Below are 18,251 nucleotides of genomic sequence, written 5' to 3' on the forward strand. Positions count from 1 at the left end.
TCTTCATACTTTGCATTTCCTATTAGTTCCAATTCTTCCATATTTCACTAGTTATTAAGTATTTATGAAGGGCCTGATATATGTTCAGTGTTAGGTCACAGGTAATTGAAAAATCACTATATATCAAAAAAACACGAAACAAAACAACACAACCAAAGCAAGCGAACTGCTTGCAGAGATTTGCTTTGCATTATGTTGCAAAGGGTAACAATTTGAGGACAATTCAAGACAATGTTCAAGAGTCATATTCCATGATGAGCAACCAATATGGCAGTTCAGAAAATGTGCACCAAAGTGATCACAGGATGTAGAGGACTTAAACAGGATCCAGAGGGATGATGAAGAAAGGAGGGACGTCTCTCTAACACAAGGGAATGACATAAAGAAAGGCACAGAGGTGGGAATGAATTCACAAATCAGCCAAGACATGCTTCAGGTGGAGAGGTGAGAGTGTGGCTAAGAGTGTGTTGGGACATAGTGAGAGAGAGACCAGAGCCAACTACTGAAAGCCTTAAAAGTCAAACAGAGGAGTTACGATTGTCTTGGGGAAAAATGGGACCTCCTTAAGGTTTTGAGTTGGGAATGAAAGATTTAAGATAACTACAATTCTTTTTGATGCAAAGAGCTTTGGACTAGGAATCAGAACACCCAGGCTTTGGTCTCGGTTTCACTATTTTCAAGATGTGCAATCTTGAGCTAGTTAGTGAATCTGTCTGAGCCTTAGTTCTTACATTCCTAAAACAGGAATGTTGATACTTGCCTTGCCGGTCTGGTTCAGCACCCCACTGACCGCCCCTGCAGCCACACAGGTGTGATGGAATCAGGATGTGGAGGGCAGTAGGGGCTGCAGAAATTGAGTGGAGGAAAGAAATCACAGAATGTTATAGATGCTAACATCGTATCATATATACAGGTGACTCTGGTCCACTGGTCTCCAGATAAAATAATCCTTCCAATTGACTTCTTTCCCTAAAACTCCGTCTCCTCTCCTTGGCTACTCTATGAACCCTCACATTAAAAAAAATATTTTTATTGATTTCAGAGAGGAAAGGAGAGGGAGAGATAGAAACATCAATGATGAGAAAGAATCATTGATGGGCTGCCTCCTGCATGCTCCCACTGGTGATGTAGCCCACAACCCGGGCCCTGACCTCCTGGTTCTTAGGTCAATGCTCAACCACTGAGCCACTGCAGGTGGGCTGAACCCTCACATTTTGCTACTGTCTCTATCTCTCTTCCCTTGATCCTTTTCAGAAAGAGTTCTTTTGACCCTACTTACACTACCCAAGAAAGCTCAGACCCTCTCTGAGAAGTCACCAGCAGATTTCCAAAGGGCCTGTGTCTACTGTTTTTCCTCTACTCACCTGCTACATGCCCTCTGTTAACACTATCTTAGTACCATGCCTTCTTATTTTCTGTAAGTCTCCAGAGTTTCTATTGAGTCTGACACTAGATGACTTTTTTTATTTCCTACCTAAAAGAACTCACTTTCCCCCACTTTTCCAAATCTCCTTTTGGAAAAAGGAATCCCACTGATTCCCTTTCCTCCTGTTGGCCATCTGATCTTTCCGATTACTACCAGAGTGCCTTTATTTCCTCCCATTCTCTCATCTCATTTGTCCATCTTCTTGCATTTCAAAGGATGCAAAGTCCTGGTGAGGATGTAGGGGACAAAAACTCATATAGTGCTGGCGAGAGTGTACATTGGTACAGCCAACTGGAAATCAATTTGGCAATACTTAGTAAAGGCCAAGATGCTCAGACCCTCTTCCTAACTATCTGCCCCATCAATAGTCTAAGTGGCTATCTTAGACTGAGTGCTCACTGCTTTATTCTCCTGAAGGAGATGCTATCATTATCCTAGTTTAATTGAAGAGGAAACTGAGGCACAGGAAATTAAATAACACACCCACAGTCACACTGTTGGGACTTTGTGATGGAGCTTGGATTTGAAATGGGCAATCGGGCTTCAGCACCTGAGCTGTTACCCACAGAACTCTGCCTGGAGAAGTTCATGCCCAGGAGTGAGGTCTACGAGTGTTCACTGCAGCACTGCTTAGAAGAGCAAAGAGGTGTGAGTGGCTGCACTGCCCCTCCAAAGGGGCATGAACTACTGTTTAGGAGATAAAAAGAGTGAACTGGATTCACAAATATCAACATGGGTGAATCTCAAAAGTAAATTCTCATATGAAAAAAGCAAGGTGCAGTAAGACACAGTATATACAATACCACTAGGGATGTAAAAATTTAAAATATACACAACAACAATACATAATTACATATGTAGTAGCTAAAAACCTGAGATGTGAATGAACTAGATAATCTGAAGCAATGGGATGTTTTTCTCTGCATTTCTAACATTGAAACACAAAACAGGGTTAATGAAAATATGGCAAAATATTAACATTTTTTTAATCCAGGTACTGGCTATATAACTATCATAATATTTTTAGCTCTTTTCTATATGTGTGAAATACTTTATATACACAATGCAAAATTATTTTAAAAAGAAATGAGATTAGGCAAAATGGTAGAAGGGTGGTACATATAATCATTGGACTACTGCACGGCCATAAGAAAAGATGAAACACTGCCATTTGTGTTTCATCTTTTCTTTTTTTAAATTTTATTTTATTGTTTAAAGTATTATAAATAGTAGTACATATGTCTCCTTTTTTTCCCCATTGACCTTCCCCCAGCCTCCGCTACCCCCCGGCACATGCCCTCACTCATCTTTTCTTATGGCCAAGTAGTAGAAAGGATCTTAAGAATATCATGCTATGCAAAATAAGTAAGACAGAAAAAGTTAAGAACCATATGACGTAACTCATATGTGGGAATAAAATTGAAGGCAGCCCTGACCGGGTGGCTCAGTTGGTTGGAGTGTCATCCCTTACACCAAAATGTTGGGGTTTGATTCATCGTCAGGGCACATACCTAGATTGCAGGTTCGATCCCTGGTTGGGGTGCGTACAGGAGGCAACCAATTGATTTTTTTCTCTCACATACATGTTTCTCCCCCCTCCCCCGTCTCTCTTTCTCTCTCAAATTAGTAAACATATCCTTGGGTGATAATTAAAAAATATAAACTTTATAGGCAACAATGAGACAAACAAACAAAAACTCATAAACAGAGACAATAGTATGGTGGTTATGAGAGGGAAGGGGGTGGCAGGGTAGTAAAAGGTAAAGGGGTCAACTATATGGTGATGGAAGAAGACTTGACTTTGTACACAATGCAATATACAGATGATATATCATAGCATTGTACAATTGAAACCTATATAATCTTATTAACCAATATCACCCCAATAAATTAAAAAAAAAACCAAGAAATTCCTGAGCACAGATTAAATGTTTGGTATTGTGAGGGAATAAAAAAGAAGGAAAAGACACTTTTTAAGAGCCTAGAGGCCGACACCGGTTTGGCTCGGTGGATAGAGCGTTGGCCTGCGGACTGAAAGGTCCCAGGTTCGATTCCGGTAAAGGGCATGTACCTGGGTTGCGGGCACATCCCCAGTGGGAGATGTGCAGGAGGCAGCTGATCGATGTTTCTCTCTCATCGATGTTTCTAACTTTCTATCTCTCTCCCTTCCTCTCTGTGAAAAATCAATAAAATATATTTAAAAAAAAAAAAGAGCCTGGAGATTAGTTAAGGAGGCAAAGCCAGACCCATAATTAGGAACAACACATATGCAGGCAAGGAATTGCCAGCGAACCCCTGCTGAGGAATTTCACCTGAGAGGTTTCAGCAGCTAGGCTGTGGTTGATGTTGCAGGGGAAGGAAACTGTACTGGGCTAATCTTTTTTTTTTAATTAAAAATAATTTTTATTGAGGTAATACGAGTTTATTATATTATGTAAGTTTCAGGTGTACATTATAACTCAATATCTATACACACTACAACCTGCTCATCACTAGATTTAGTTTCCACTGATCACCATACAATTAATCTCTTCTACCCATTTCCCCTTTCTCCCACACCCTTACCTTTGGAATCAGCAATCTGTTGTTTGCACCTATGAGTATGTCTCATAGATGGGCTAGTCTTTGAGCTATTCCTAGCCCAGGGGTGGGCAAACTTTTTGACTCGAGGGCCACAATGGGTTCTTAAACTGGACCGGAGGGCCGGAACAAAAGCATGGATGGAGTGTTTGTGTGAGCTAATATAAATTCAAAGTAAACATCATTACATAAAAGGGCATGGTCTTTTTTTTCTTTAGTTTTATTCATTTCAAATGGGCCGGATCCGGCCCGCAGGCCGTAGTTTGCCCACGGCTGTCCTAGCCTCTCAGTATGATCCCTGGTGTGAGTGATAGATAGCTGAGGCTTTGCTCTCAAGGATAGAAGATAGGAGACACCTTGGCTACCCAATCACATTGACTGCTTGTTACCAACACAGAACAGTCAAAACACAATTTTATTATTTTGTAGCCAGTTCTCTGTTTATATACCTTATGTCCATAGATTCAGTGTAATTAGAGCCTAGAAATAATACCTCAGGTATTTATTGAACACATTCATGTTAACTGTATAATATTTGTTATTTATTTAACTTTTTAAATGTACATGATACTTGACAAATATGTAGAAAGACAAGTTTCCTTCCTGGGAATTCCAATGTGGGCAAGCAGAACTGAAGGGGTAGGATCTTGACTTTGGGAAGACTTGTCAGGTAGGGAGAGGCTGCCCCTGTAGGAGAGAAGGGAAGCTGACATCTCTGGAAAAGTAGGGGTGGGAATGTGGAGAGAATGAAGGACTTTCAAATAAATCTGTTAAAAGTAAATATGATGTTTAGTCAGTATAATGCCCTTGAAAAAACTTTTTTGAGGGCAGGGGTAAAGGTTAAGAAAAATGAATCTGATTATGACAATACAGTCACGTGTTGCTTAGTGACTGGGATACTTTCTGAGAAATGCATCGTTAGGTGTCAGTGAGTGAGTGTATGTGTGAAGGCCTAGGACATTACTGTCCACTACTGTAGATTTTATAAACACTGTCCACAACCACCCACTCCCCTTTCTGATAGGGTTAGAAATAGAACATTGAAGGCTGTTAATGCTCTCCATGTACAAGGTTGTGGGCTGGAATGACTGGAAATACTGAGAAGAAACTGGGTGTATTAGGTGTAGATCACCATAATGGTGATTTTCAGGGGGAGTGAAATGTGGCCTGAGAATCAGTAGGAATAAGAAATCAAGACGGAAACATGAAGGATCATAAGGGATTGTCATGGCCATGTGGCTTGGCTATTGCATGTTGGAGGAGTGGTCAGAATAAAGAACTTTGTGTTATTCATAATGAAGAGGGTACTTAACATGGAGAGGGGGTAGAACCGAGGACTCAATATTTTGACTTTGGAGTTTTGTTTTTGGTTCCACTGACCCCATCTGGGACAAAGAGCTCTCTCTGGCATGGAATGGATGGAAGAAATAAAACTTATCAATGCTTTACCATTGTTACAACCTGAAAATATTTCCAAAGTACAGGGATAGGCTGGTTCCACTGACCACAGAAAGCTTTTACTACAGTGGCAGTGACACTTAATTCTTGTTAAGGTAGCTCCTGAAGACCTGTGTCCTTCTACAGGATCAATAAAGAATTTATACCAATGTACCCTGGTGACCATCAAGCTAGATCTGGGAGGGCTGTAGTGCCCTCTGAATATGTAGTGCTTGGTGGGCAGGCTCCTCTGTGCTGAAACAAGTCAGTGGCTGACTGATTGGAATGTAATCTGTACACTCAAAATTGAGGTAATGAATGAGAGGGAATCTATTGCCAAGACCCACAGTTATTGCTCCCATTAGAAAAAATAAATTCCTCCTGAACAACACATCTTTTCATATACGCAGTCTATCTTTGACTGACATGCTACACATGCATGAGTGTAGTAAAGATGAGTAGCGAAGACCCATTTAGTACTTTAGCAGTAGCTACAATGTATTGAAGCTACCATATGCCAGACAACATGCTAGACTCCCTGCATATATTATTTCACCAATTCTAGATGGCTGATTTTAGTGTCATCACTTTATATATGTGGAAACTGAGGTTAGAGAGATTAGATAAATTGCTCAAGGTGACACAACCAATAAGCGGATGAGCATGAATTCAAAGTCAGATCAGACTTCAAAGTCCCTGCTTTTTATTTTCTTATCCCCAATGCAAAGAGAACATCAAAGAATGATGAACAGACAGGAGGGCTAATGTACAGGTTAATGTACACCTTCGACAACAATAACCTTTGGCCACAAATCAATGCAACCACCTCAGCATTTAAGGGAATAAATTTCCTTATGCAAGAAAGGTGTAGTAGAGTCACTGCTGGTAAATTAAGTGACTGACATGAATTGCATTTACCACTAGTAAATGAAGAAAGAAAAATCTGTGAGACTTACACTAATGTTCTGAAAGAGCAGTCAGAGTAGAAATATACGGTATGACTATGGAGAAAAAGATCAATGAGGAAAGATGAGCAGAATATGCTTTAAGCCTCTTCAAGAAATGGACATTTAAGAACTCTGGATTTGCAAATAATTGTGCCTTTCATTCTTGAATTTTAGATCAGGCTTTGTCTTGGCTGCCTCCTTCTTTCTCCAATTATATAAGAATCCATTGTCATGAAAATCTGTCTGTCTCTCAATCTATACTATCATCTCCTATCTCTTTTTCCAAAAGGATTTAAAGAATTTTTAACAAAATATATCTACCCAATAAGGTTAATAAAAGTGAGATAATTACAAATTTACCTGCAACACTTTCCCTGCCCCTCAACCCCAGTCAACCACCATCCATCAGACTCAATCTCATACTTTGAGATCCAACTCAAAACGCCTCTTCAGTCTGATCCTTCTATTTTGTCCTACTTCTATTCTGTGTGCATAATTTTACTACAGAATTTATCATATTGTCTTACAATTAGTTGTTTCATGTAAGTTTTCTCATTAGGCTATGAGGTGCTGGATGTGGGAACCAAGTTGTGCTCATCTTAGTATCCACTGTACTTGGCAAAGTGTCTGACATATATTAGGTACATAAATAATTATTGAATAAGAGAATGATAAAATAAAAACCAGGATTGAGGAAAAACAGAAAGGCAAGTATTCTAAACATAGATTAATATACATATTTTTCTGTTGAGCATCAGATTGGCTCTGGAAGCAGGGCAAAAAGACAAACACAGAAAATCACATTATTATTACCAAAATGAAATGCAAACATTCTCAGGGAAGCCTGTAATTTATACCTAATTACATCACTTCCCTCTTATCTGCAAGGGATTTGTCCCTCTTGGCTCCCTGAGCTGCCAGGGGAGGCTCTGGCCACCTGTGACTCTGAGCTGGAAAAAGCAGGTTGGAAAATGCATTTTGCCTTGCTGTTGGTGAAATACCATTCCAATCAATCATCAATGTAATTCACAAGGGTATTAATTTTTAATCATATGTCAATTGCCCTCTTTCAACATAGAGGTGGGCAAACGTAGGTTTACAGTTGCGAGTACACGAAACAGTCTGTTCTCTATTATTATTTATCATATGGTTTTCCATATGAACACCTGCATACCTACTTATACCCACTCCAGTATTTGTTTGGAGACACTGTATGGTTCAGTAAATAGAGAATGTACTTGGAATCAGGTATCCTTAGGTTCAGTTCCTAGTTCTGCCACTTCTTTGCTATGAGATTCTGGAAAAATTCTAGAACCTCTCTGAGCTTCAGTGCCTTGGCTCTGAGAACTATATAAACAGTATTTGAGACAGTATACTTAAGTATATAATATAGCAGCCCTCATGTAGTAGCCACTCAATCAATGATGGTTATTATTAAGGATAAAAATTCAATCATCTCTTGGCTGCCCTTAACTAGGACACTTGAAATTATTCCATATATTTTAGGAGTTAACACCTTTTAGGTTGTTCCCTTGGGGCATGTTGCCTTTGACTGTTGTCCTGCAGATTGTTGCCAAAACAATCACTATCTTAGCACTCACCCTCAGGATGTTGCCATATGTTGCAACAGGAGAGCTGGAATTTTTTGACTATCTGAAACCCTCTTGCTTCCAGTGGTACTATTTTTCCCTGGCATCTAGCATACAAATCCTGCTGGAGCAGACACTAGAATTTTCTTAGATTTATGCTGTCCTTTTTTCATCTCTGCGACCTACATCCTGTTTTTTTTATCATCTGCCTTCAGTCACCTTCTTTGTATACGAATGACCAGGACAATCTTCCTCAAGCTCTTGAGTTTAGTGTTTATTATCCCTTTCAAAAATGTGAGAGAGATGTGCGAACCTGTCAGATGATGGGTCAAACCATATCAGTATTTTGTTTCTAAAGCAAGGAAAATCTCACGGGATGTCTCAAAAGATTACGAAAATACTTTAGTCATCTTTAAAAACTTCCTAATAACCTATTGTCTATTTATCTGGAATTTCTCTGTTTCATCAGGATATGTTTCTTGGTATAGATAATGACATACTAAATGCTAGAGAGAGACCCAAAGGACAAAGGATATGGGTCCTTTCCTAGTGTAATCTTGAGATTTCCGCAGAGGATGGGAAACAGTCACCTAAGGCATGTAAGCTAGCGGTGCTTGAACTGCAGTGATAATTGGGATCCTGTGTTTATTTCCACTAAGAAGTGGAGAGAAAAATGCTCTGACCTGGTGATTTCTGCTTCTACCAGAAAATGGGACTTTGGAAGAAAAAAGCCAGGGGATGTCTAGGCCCACACAGAAAAAACATGGCAAAGCTCTGCCTAGGAAGAAAGATAGTAATAACCAGAAATGGCACCATTAACTTAGAACTTTTTGGTCCCAAGTTTCATTCCCTTTTTAAATCCTGATGTATGTTTATCTGATACTGACTCAGTATGTAGGTGTTGAATGCTATAAATTTTCCCATTTGTTTCCTATAAAGTTAAACTACTCAGCTCTCCATCGATCACAAATATTGACTACTGTGGCACAGATAAAGCAGCATATGACTGCAGTGAACATTTGTAGAATATTTGGATTTTTTTGGCTGCTCAGTGTTCAAGCTCCTTTTTATTTGTGGGAATGCCCCAGTGTGTGTTATTGGAGGGATGAAAGAGAATGGGGCAGATGTCCCTTTTCCCTGTCCCTCTTGTAGCTAGGATATGGACAGCTGAGATGATTTCTTCCTTTGATGCTTTTATCCTGAAAGCAGAGATACAAAGACACAGGGGTCATTCAGAAATTATTTTCGGCGGTAGAAAAAGTTCAGGCCACGGGAACTACCTAGCTAAAATGCTCCTGCTTGGCCACACCATCCCTGGTATGTGTCAAGGCAGGGATGGTGTGGCCAGCAGGAGCGTCTTAGCTAGGCAGTTCCCGCGGCCTGAACTTGACTGTGATTCGTTTTGGTAAGTCTTTGGTTCTTGCCTGAATCTGCCTCTCCAGCCTCCCTTTGTATTTTGTCTGGTTAGAGAAGATTTATGTTGCTTCTCAGCGAAATCTGATTAATAACATATAAATACAGCTCCTTCCTACCCATGCTGTCTCAGGGATTCATCTACCTCCCTCTTGCAGCTCCACTGTTTCAGCCTGGCTTCCATGTTTGCTGCAGCAGAAAGAGAATGTGAGAACTTACACTTGCTCTTAGGTGCTTTGGCCCAGAAGCACTTAAGGTGTGTCCTCTCATGACCAAGAACAAGTCATATGACCCCACTTGACTGCAAGAAGGCATGGAATGTCATCTTCCTGTGTGTCTAGGAGGGAGAAGAGATTCCCAAACGGTGGACATTAAGAGTCTGTGACATAAAGAGTACGGACTAAGAGCTAAAAGTTCACTAAGGTGGAAAGTGACAGAAGCTTAGAGAGTCAGAGAAGGTGTATCCAAAACAGCCTGAGTTCCTCTGTGCTGTCTCCTGGACCCGCAGCCACTGGCTGTGCCTCTGCCTCAGCGGCAGTCTGAGTGCTATTAGTGCCTGGTGCTGACCAGCCACTGGAGGGCTGGGCTGTGTAGCCTCTCCCGTTTCTTCCTGACGGAATGAAATGCTGCACAGCAGGGTGTGGAATCTGGCTTTCCAAGAAGGTGCCAAATAGGCTGAATGTGGCAACCTGGAAGGGCTGGGAAGCTACTTGCCTGTTGGTCCAACTTTGACTAATGGAAAACAGAAGTCAGGAGGTAAACAGGCAGAACATTCCATCTTCTTCCGCTTTCCCTGGAGGCACGGTTTGTCCATGGGTCAGTCAGGAGACCTGCCGCGTCTTGCCCATTGTCAAGAACTGCCCAGCACAGATCTTCCAGCATGAATGGCTTTTACCTTGTAAGGCTTACCTTCTTTTCCAGTTTCTCTTTCTTTTTTCCCTTAATCTCGCTGGCTTGGGATTGTATTCACAAATAAAACATTGTAAGAAAAACCTCAGTTTCTTCCTCTGTTGCATGATTCTCTATTAACACATCCATACTTCTGGCCATCAAATGTGTGGGATTTTTCCCTACACATGAAACATGTCTCTGATTCTCAGTGGACATCTAAAATTCAATTCATTTCTTACACTACCTACCTCAAGTTATTGTCAGATATCAAGTTAAAATGGCAAGCCATTTATCATAATATATATATATATATATATATATATATATATATATATATATATATACTAGAGGCCCGGTGCACAAAAATTTGTGCACTCGGGGGGGAGGGGGGTCCCTCAGCCCGGCCTGTGCCCTCTCGCAGTCTGGGACCCCTCAAGAGATAACGACCTGCTGGGTTAGGCCTGCTCCCGGGTGGCAGAGGGCAGGCCCAATCCCTAGGTGCAGACCCTGGTGGGGCTCAGAGCAGGGCCAATTGGGGAGTTGGGGCACTGCCCCCTGTCATACACAGAGCAGGGCGATTGGGAGGTTGTGATTCCACCCTCAGTCACGCTCAGGGTAGGGCCAATTGGGGGGTTGGGGCACCATCCCGTCACACTCAAGACAGGGTTGATGGGGAGGTTGTGGCGCCACCCCCTGTCATGCACAGAGCAGGGCCCATCAGGGGGGTTGGGGCTCTGTACCCTGTCACGCACAGAGCAGGGCCCATCAGGGGGTTGGGGCGCCGCCCTCTATCACCCACAGAGCAGGGCCGATCAGGGGGTTGGGGTGCTGCCACTCTCACACTCAGGGCAGGGACGATGGGGAGGTTATGGCTCTACCCCGTCACACACAGAGCAAGGCCCGTGGCGGGGGGGGGGGGGGGTTTGGGGCGCCGCACCCTGTCACAAACAGAGCAGGGCCGATCAGGGGGTTGGGCCCTGTCACACACAGAGCCGCAGGGCAATCAGAGGGTTTGGGTGCTGCCTCCTGTCACGCTGATCCCAGTGCCGGGAGGCCTCGCGGCTCCGCTGATCCGGGTGCTGGGAGGCATATTACCCTTTTACTATATAGGCTAGAGGCCTGGTGCACGGGTGGGTGCTGGCTGGTTTGCCCTGAAGGGGTCCTGGATCAGGGTGGGGGTCCCCCTGGGGTGCCTGGCCAGCCTGGGTGAGGGGATGATGGCTATTTGCAGCTGGTCACACACCCTTCAGGGTGGGGGTCCCCACTGGGGTGCCTGGCCAGTCTGGGTGAGGAGCTGAGGGCTGTTTTCAGCTGTGGGTGACTGAAGCTCCCAACCGCTCCTTTTTTTCTTTTTTCTTTTTTTTATTCTGGGCCAGCTTTAGCTTTGAGGCTTGGCTCCAGCTCTTAGGCCTCCGCTGCTGAAAGTAGGTTTCTGGCCTTTGCTTACAATGTTGCGATCCTGCTGGCTGAAGCCCGGCAGGTTTCTGGGGTTTTGTTTAGTTTCTATGTTTGTTACATAGTTGCTTGCAGCTCAGAGGCCTGCAGCAGCAGACGGGGAACGTTGGAGTCCTCCGTCACTGAAGCAAGCAAGCCTCATGTTAGTTTCAAGCTGCCTGGCTGCCGGCCGCCATCTTGGCTGGCAGTTAATTTGCATATTGCCCTGATTAGCCAATGGGAAGGGTAGCGGTTGTACGCCAATTACCATGTTTCTCTTTTATTAGATAGGATATATATATATACACACACACACACACACACACACACACATACATAAATTTTTTTTAAAAAGAATTTTAATTTTTTAATTATAGTTGATGTACAACTTAGTTTCAGATGTACAACACAGTCATTAGACATTTAAATAACTTACAAAGTGATCATCCGATAAATCTAGTATCCATCTGACACCATACATAGTTATTACAATATTATTGACTATAGTAGAGGCCCGGTGCATGAAATTCATGCTCGGCAGGGGGAGGAGGGGGGGGAGAAGCGGGTCCTCAGGCTGGCCTGCAATGACGCAAGCGTTCTGCACCCAGCTTGGTGGGGAACGTTTGCCTCGGGGCGATGATGCAAGCGTTGCCCCCCCCCCACCCCCCACCCCCAGCTGCTCCATGCCGACTGCCTAGAGGCCCTCCGTGGCCAGGGTGGAACACTTGCTTCGTTGTTGCGGTGACGAAGCAAGCATTCTGCCAGGCTGCTCACGCTGCCTGCTCTCAGTGGCCGCCCCCCTGGGACTGGGGGACTCCGGCGGGGCTGAGAGGACTGAGCGCTGCCATCTTGTGGCTATGGGCACCACCATTTTTATGACAGAGTGACAGTTAATTTGCGTATTACCATTTTATTAGATAGGATTCCCCATGCTGTACTTTACCATGACTATTCTGTAACTATCAACTTGTACTTCTTAAGCCCTTTACCTGTTCACCCATTCCTCCCCCAAAACTTTCCCATTTGTCAACCATCAGTTTGTTCTCTGTATCTATGAGTATGTTTCTGTTCTGCTTGTTTATTTATTTTGTTTTTTAGATTCCACATATAGGTGAAATCATGTGGTATTTGTCTTTCTCTGTCTGACTTATTTCACTCAGCATAATACCCTCTAGGCTCATCTGTGTTGTTGTAATGGCAAAATTTCATTCTTTTTTATGGTTGAGTCATATTCCATAGTATATATGCACCACTTCTTTATTCACTTACCTATTGATAGATACTTGGTTTGCTCCATATCTTGGCTATCCTATATAATAAAAGCCTAATATGCTAGGTGTCTGGTCCTCCAGTCGGCCATTCAACCAATCAAAGTGTAATATGCTAATGATATGCTAAGGTCACTTAACCACTTGCTATGATGTGCACTAACCACCAGGGGGAAGTTGACCAGTCACTATGATGTGGACTGACCACCAGGGGGCAGCCGCTCAATGCAGGAGCTGCCCCCTGGTGGTCAGTGCACTCCCGCAGGGGTAGTGCCACTCAGCCAGAAGCCGAGCTCATGGCTGGCGAGTGCAGTGACAGCGGGAGCCTCTCCCACCTCTGCCGCAGTGCTAAGGATGTCTGACTGATGGCTTAGGACATCTAAGCCGTCAGCCAGACATCCCCCGGGGGCTCCCAGACTGCGAGAGGGCGCAGACCGGGCTGAGGAACCCCTCCCCCCCGCCCCCAGTGCATGAATTTCATGCACTGGGCCTCTAGTCATAAATAAGTTTCAATGAACATATGGATGTGTATGTCCTTTAGTGTTTTAGGTTTCTTCAAATAAATACCTAGAAATGGAATTGCTGGATCCTTCTTTTCTCTTATTATAGCCTTTGTTTTAAAGTCTTATAGCCCATGATTTAAAGTCTATGTTGTCTGGTATAAGTACTGCTACTCAAGCTTTTTCGTTTGTTTGCTTATTTCCATTTTCATAGAATAGCTGTTTCTATCCCTTTACTTTCAGTCTATGTGTGTCTTTTTATCTGAATTGAGTTTCCTGTAGACAGTATATATAATGGGTTTGTTTTTATTATCTATTCAGTCACTGCATGTGCTTGACTGGAGTCTCAAATCCATTTGCATTTAAAATAATTGATAGTTATGTATATACTGCCATTTTGTTATTCATATATATTTTTAAAATGTTTTTATTGATTTTTAGAGAGAGTGGAAAGGAGAGGGAGAGAGAGAGAGAAACATTAGTGTGAGAAACACTGATTGGTTGCCTCCTGCATGTATCCTGACCAGGGATCAAACCTGCAACCTGGGTATGTGCTGTGACCAGGAATGGAACTAGTGACCTTTCAGTGCACAGGACAATACTCAATTGAGCCACACTAGCCAAGGTTATTATTCATATTTTTAGTATATTCTTTTGTTTTTATTCATAAAGATGACCCTTTAACATTTCTTATAATTCTCATGTGGTGGTGATGAACAACTTTAGCTTTTCCTTGTCTGGGAAGCTCATTATCTATCCTTCAATTTTAAATGATACCTTTGCTGGGTAGAATAATTTTGGTTGTAGGTCCTGGCTTTTCATAACTTTGAATACTTTATGTCAACCCCTTCTGGTCTGTAGAGTTTCTGTTGAGAAATCAGCTGACAGTCTTATGGAAGCACCTTTGTAGATAACTAACTGATTTTCTCTTGCTGCTTTTAAGATTCTTCCTTTGTCTTTAACCTTTGGCATTTTGTCTTGGTGTGGGCTTCTTTGGGTTCATCTTGATTGGAATTCTACGCTTCCTGGAATTGTATTTCTATTTCCTTCACTAGGTTAGAAAAGTTTACCATCATTATTTTTCCAAATAGGTTTTCAATTCTTTGCTCTCTCTCTTCTCCTTCTGGCACCCCCATGATGTGAATGTTGCCTGAAGTTGTCCCAGAGGCTCCTTAAACTATCCTAGTTTTTCTTGGATTCTTTTTGTTATTCTAAGTGGGTGTTTTCTGCTTCCTAATTCTCCAAATCTCTGATTTGATCCTTTGCTTTATCTACTCTACTGTTGATTTCCTGTAATGTATTTTTATTTCAGTTATTGTAGTCTTCATTTCTGACTGTTTTTTTTTCCTCTCTCCATTTTTATGTTTCCTATCTCTTCGTTGAAGTTCTCACTAAGTTCATCTACTCTTCCCTTAAGTTTATTGAGAATCCTTATAACCAATGTTTTGAACTCTGCATCTGGGAATCATTTCATTCGGTATTTGTGCGCCCTCAATTTGTCAACTGTTGCTGCTTTTGTACCATAAACTTTATCTTTTATATAGCCCCATAAAAAAGTCTAGTAGATAAATTTTCTTTGTTCAAAGCTTAGTCTGGCTTCACCAGTGATTAAAAATCAGTTAAACCTGAAAAGGAGTGAAAATTAAGTGTGTTATCAGCTGTTAAAGTATATACACATTTTGGGGGGACACAGGGTATCCCCCCAAAAGCAGTGTTTTCAAACTTCCAGTAGCATTTTATGATGAATTTCCTTTGTTCAATGCTTAATCTGGCTGAAAAGAAAGAAACATCAATTGAGCTATCAGCTGTTAAAGTGTGTATACATGTTTTTGGGATACTCTGTATTTACTATCTGCTTAGCTTTTGAGCACATGCCTTCAATGATAAGCAAACTGACAAGACAGAACCAAGGGTAGTGCCCTGTGGCATACCAGTAGATAGTGCAGGTTGACCTCAACCTGATAATCAATCTTACTGGGTACTATCATCATGCAGTTAATATAGCTGTACCAATCTATAAGAGAATTTATCAGAAGGCCTGTGGAAATACATTTCCAATGGGTTTACTGTTTCTCTCTTTTACTATGCTAGCGAGGTATCAGTTGTTAAAGTGAGTATACATTTTTGGGGAGACACAATGCCAAGCACAATCAGCTAGGCCTGGGTATTGCCAACTGGCTTGGAACTTGTAGCTAGGTCTTGGGTTCACCTATTGAATATAAACAATTTCACTGAGCGTCAGCATCATACACGGCTACTCTGACTAGGATGGATCAAGACAATGACTCTGTAATGATGCCTGAACACAGACAATCCATGAACATTGCTCAAACCACAAATTACCCCAAACCTCCTCTTCTGACTAATGTTAAGTGACTGCTGTTTCTTTGGTGATTACAGCTTTATCCTCACTTTAATCTGTCCTTAAAGATGAGGTTTATTGAGACACATGATTGTAGAATTATCCCTGTTTTCTGACAGCACCCAGTCTAGAATAAACTGCCCCTTTCCTAGAGCCTGACCCAACCAAAGCCCACATCCATGGTTCTTTTTAACACTCTCTTGCTGAGAGACCACATGGTTTCCCCATAGTAAGTGCTGTCCCTTACTGGGACAAGTAATAAACCAAACAGTCAATTCCATGTATGCTCTTGGTGACATATGGTTGAAGAGTGTTGACACACAGTCAGAAAAAGAAAGAAATGGTACACACACACACACACACACACACACACACACACACACACCAGATTCATTATTTTCACTTTGGCCCTGGGGCTCAAACCTGAGTCCACAGTCACAAAACCCACAAAACCCTGTTATTATTTTCCTTGCTAACAATCCAGAATGGCACATTGGCTTTTCTCTTGGAGGAGATGGACTTTTCTCCCCTCTGCATGGGCACAATTCCATTCATGCTAGTTCATTTCAAATGCTAGTGATGAAAACTGGGGCAGAGTCTGTGCTATCCTGGCCCCATGTCCCTCAGCATAAGTCTTCTGCTTGTGCTGCTGCCACCGAATCCAATGACTCTTGAAGTGGTATAAGGAAACTACTTTGTTTGTGGTGACTGTGGTGTCTGGCTCTGGGAGAGCAATTCTTCTCTTGAGTCATGGGCAAGCCTAGCTCATGGGCTGAGGCCAGGGGTGGGAGAGAGATAAAAGCTTTCCTCCCCTCTGCAGTACCCAGCTAGAACCAGACTCACTGAATCAGACCCAGCATTACAAATATTGTATTCATATGTAGCTTGATATACATTTAGTTTCAGGGAACTTCAATGTTTTCCTGGCACTGGATTCTATTTGTGCTTGAAGCTGTGATTTTTTTTTCTACCAGTTTACACACTAATAGTTGTCTCTTATATTGTAATAGCCTTCTCTTTCCAATTAATTGTACAAATACTTCTTCAGCACCCACCATAAAGCTTGTGGAGAATACAAAGAGGCATGCAGGAACTATAGCTCTGATCTTGAGAAGTATATAATCTAGACAAAACTTTAAGACATGTGAATAAATAACTGGACATCACTCTTTCAGTGAACAAATACTTATTAAGCACATACTCAATGCCAGGCACTGTAACATAAATTACATGTTGATAAATGCTACGAGTCTACATGCTATAAAGCAGCATTCAAAGGGTAATAATCTTATTATTAAGTACCTTCTATGTGCAAGTACTGAACCAAGAACTATGACCTGAATATCTTCCTTAATCTTCAGAAGGACCCTTTGAGATTGATATTGTTATCACTCTGTTTTGAGGATGAGGTATCTCTGGCCATGGTATAACTTGGTAAGATCCTAGAGCTAGTTAAGTATTGGAGGCAGGATTCAAACCCAGGCAGTCTGTCTATGGATCTATGCCCTTAACAAATAATTGTAACTTGTGTTTTAAAATTCTTTTGGTCTACATTTGTTTGGGATGTTGTTGATCTCTGAGAACTTTTGCATTGGGGAAGCTTTAAAAAATTACAATGCAATCAGACATTTTTGAAGGTGTCTGAATTTTTTCCCTGCAGCCGCGCTTCATATAGGAGCCCGTGTGGACACATAGGCACCAAAGGAGAGCCCGGAGTCTGCAGCTATGACTGTACTCGCGTTGTTCTATGTATTCTGTACAGTCTTGGGAGGCTATTTTTAATGCAACATGCCAGAGTGGCATGTTGAAAGATCCATAGTAACCAGCTAACAGTAACAGCAGGGCCTGCCAAGTAAAAGTTCCGTAAATCAGTCATAAACGCAGTTACAAAATCCGGCCAGCGTCGTGTGCATGAGGGAGTATCCTTGGAGGAGGCACAATTCTCGCACAGTTTCATGGGATCTCCTCGAAATTCTATGGGAGTAAAGAGTCCTTGTGGCAATTTTTTTAAAGGGGAAAAAAGTAAGAAAGAGGCTTCCTATAACTTTATTCTAATAGGGAACTTTCTCCCATGTGACTGGGTAGCTCTAAGGAAAAGACACTCAGAGAAACGAATTTTTTAGATACCATGTGCTCTCCTTTCTCATGTTTTTAATGTTTTTGGAATCATTCCTTTTCCACTACCACAGTCCACGTTCAGGCCTTAATAACTTGGTGTACTAAAAAACCTCAATGCTTTTATCCGCACCCCCCAGGCCCCGCCCCAATCTACTGAATTTACAATGATAAAAATTACCCCAAGCAGGATTTTGGACATCTTAACCCTTGAGTGAGAATTTTACAGGAAGCTCAAGTGCTACCAAACCAAATAAAAGCTCACGCTAGACACACGAGTGGCCTTTTC

The sequence above is a fragment of the Myotis nattereri genome, assembly GCF_964212035.1.
Source record: "Myotis nattereri genome assembly, chromosome: 11".
In the NCBI taxonomy this organism is placed as follows: domain Eukaryota; kingdom Metazoa; phylum Chordata; class Mammalia; order Chiroptera; family Vespertilionidae; genus Myotis; species Myotis nattereri.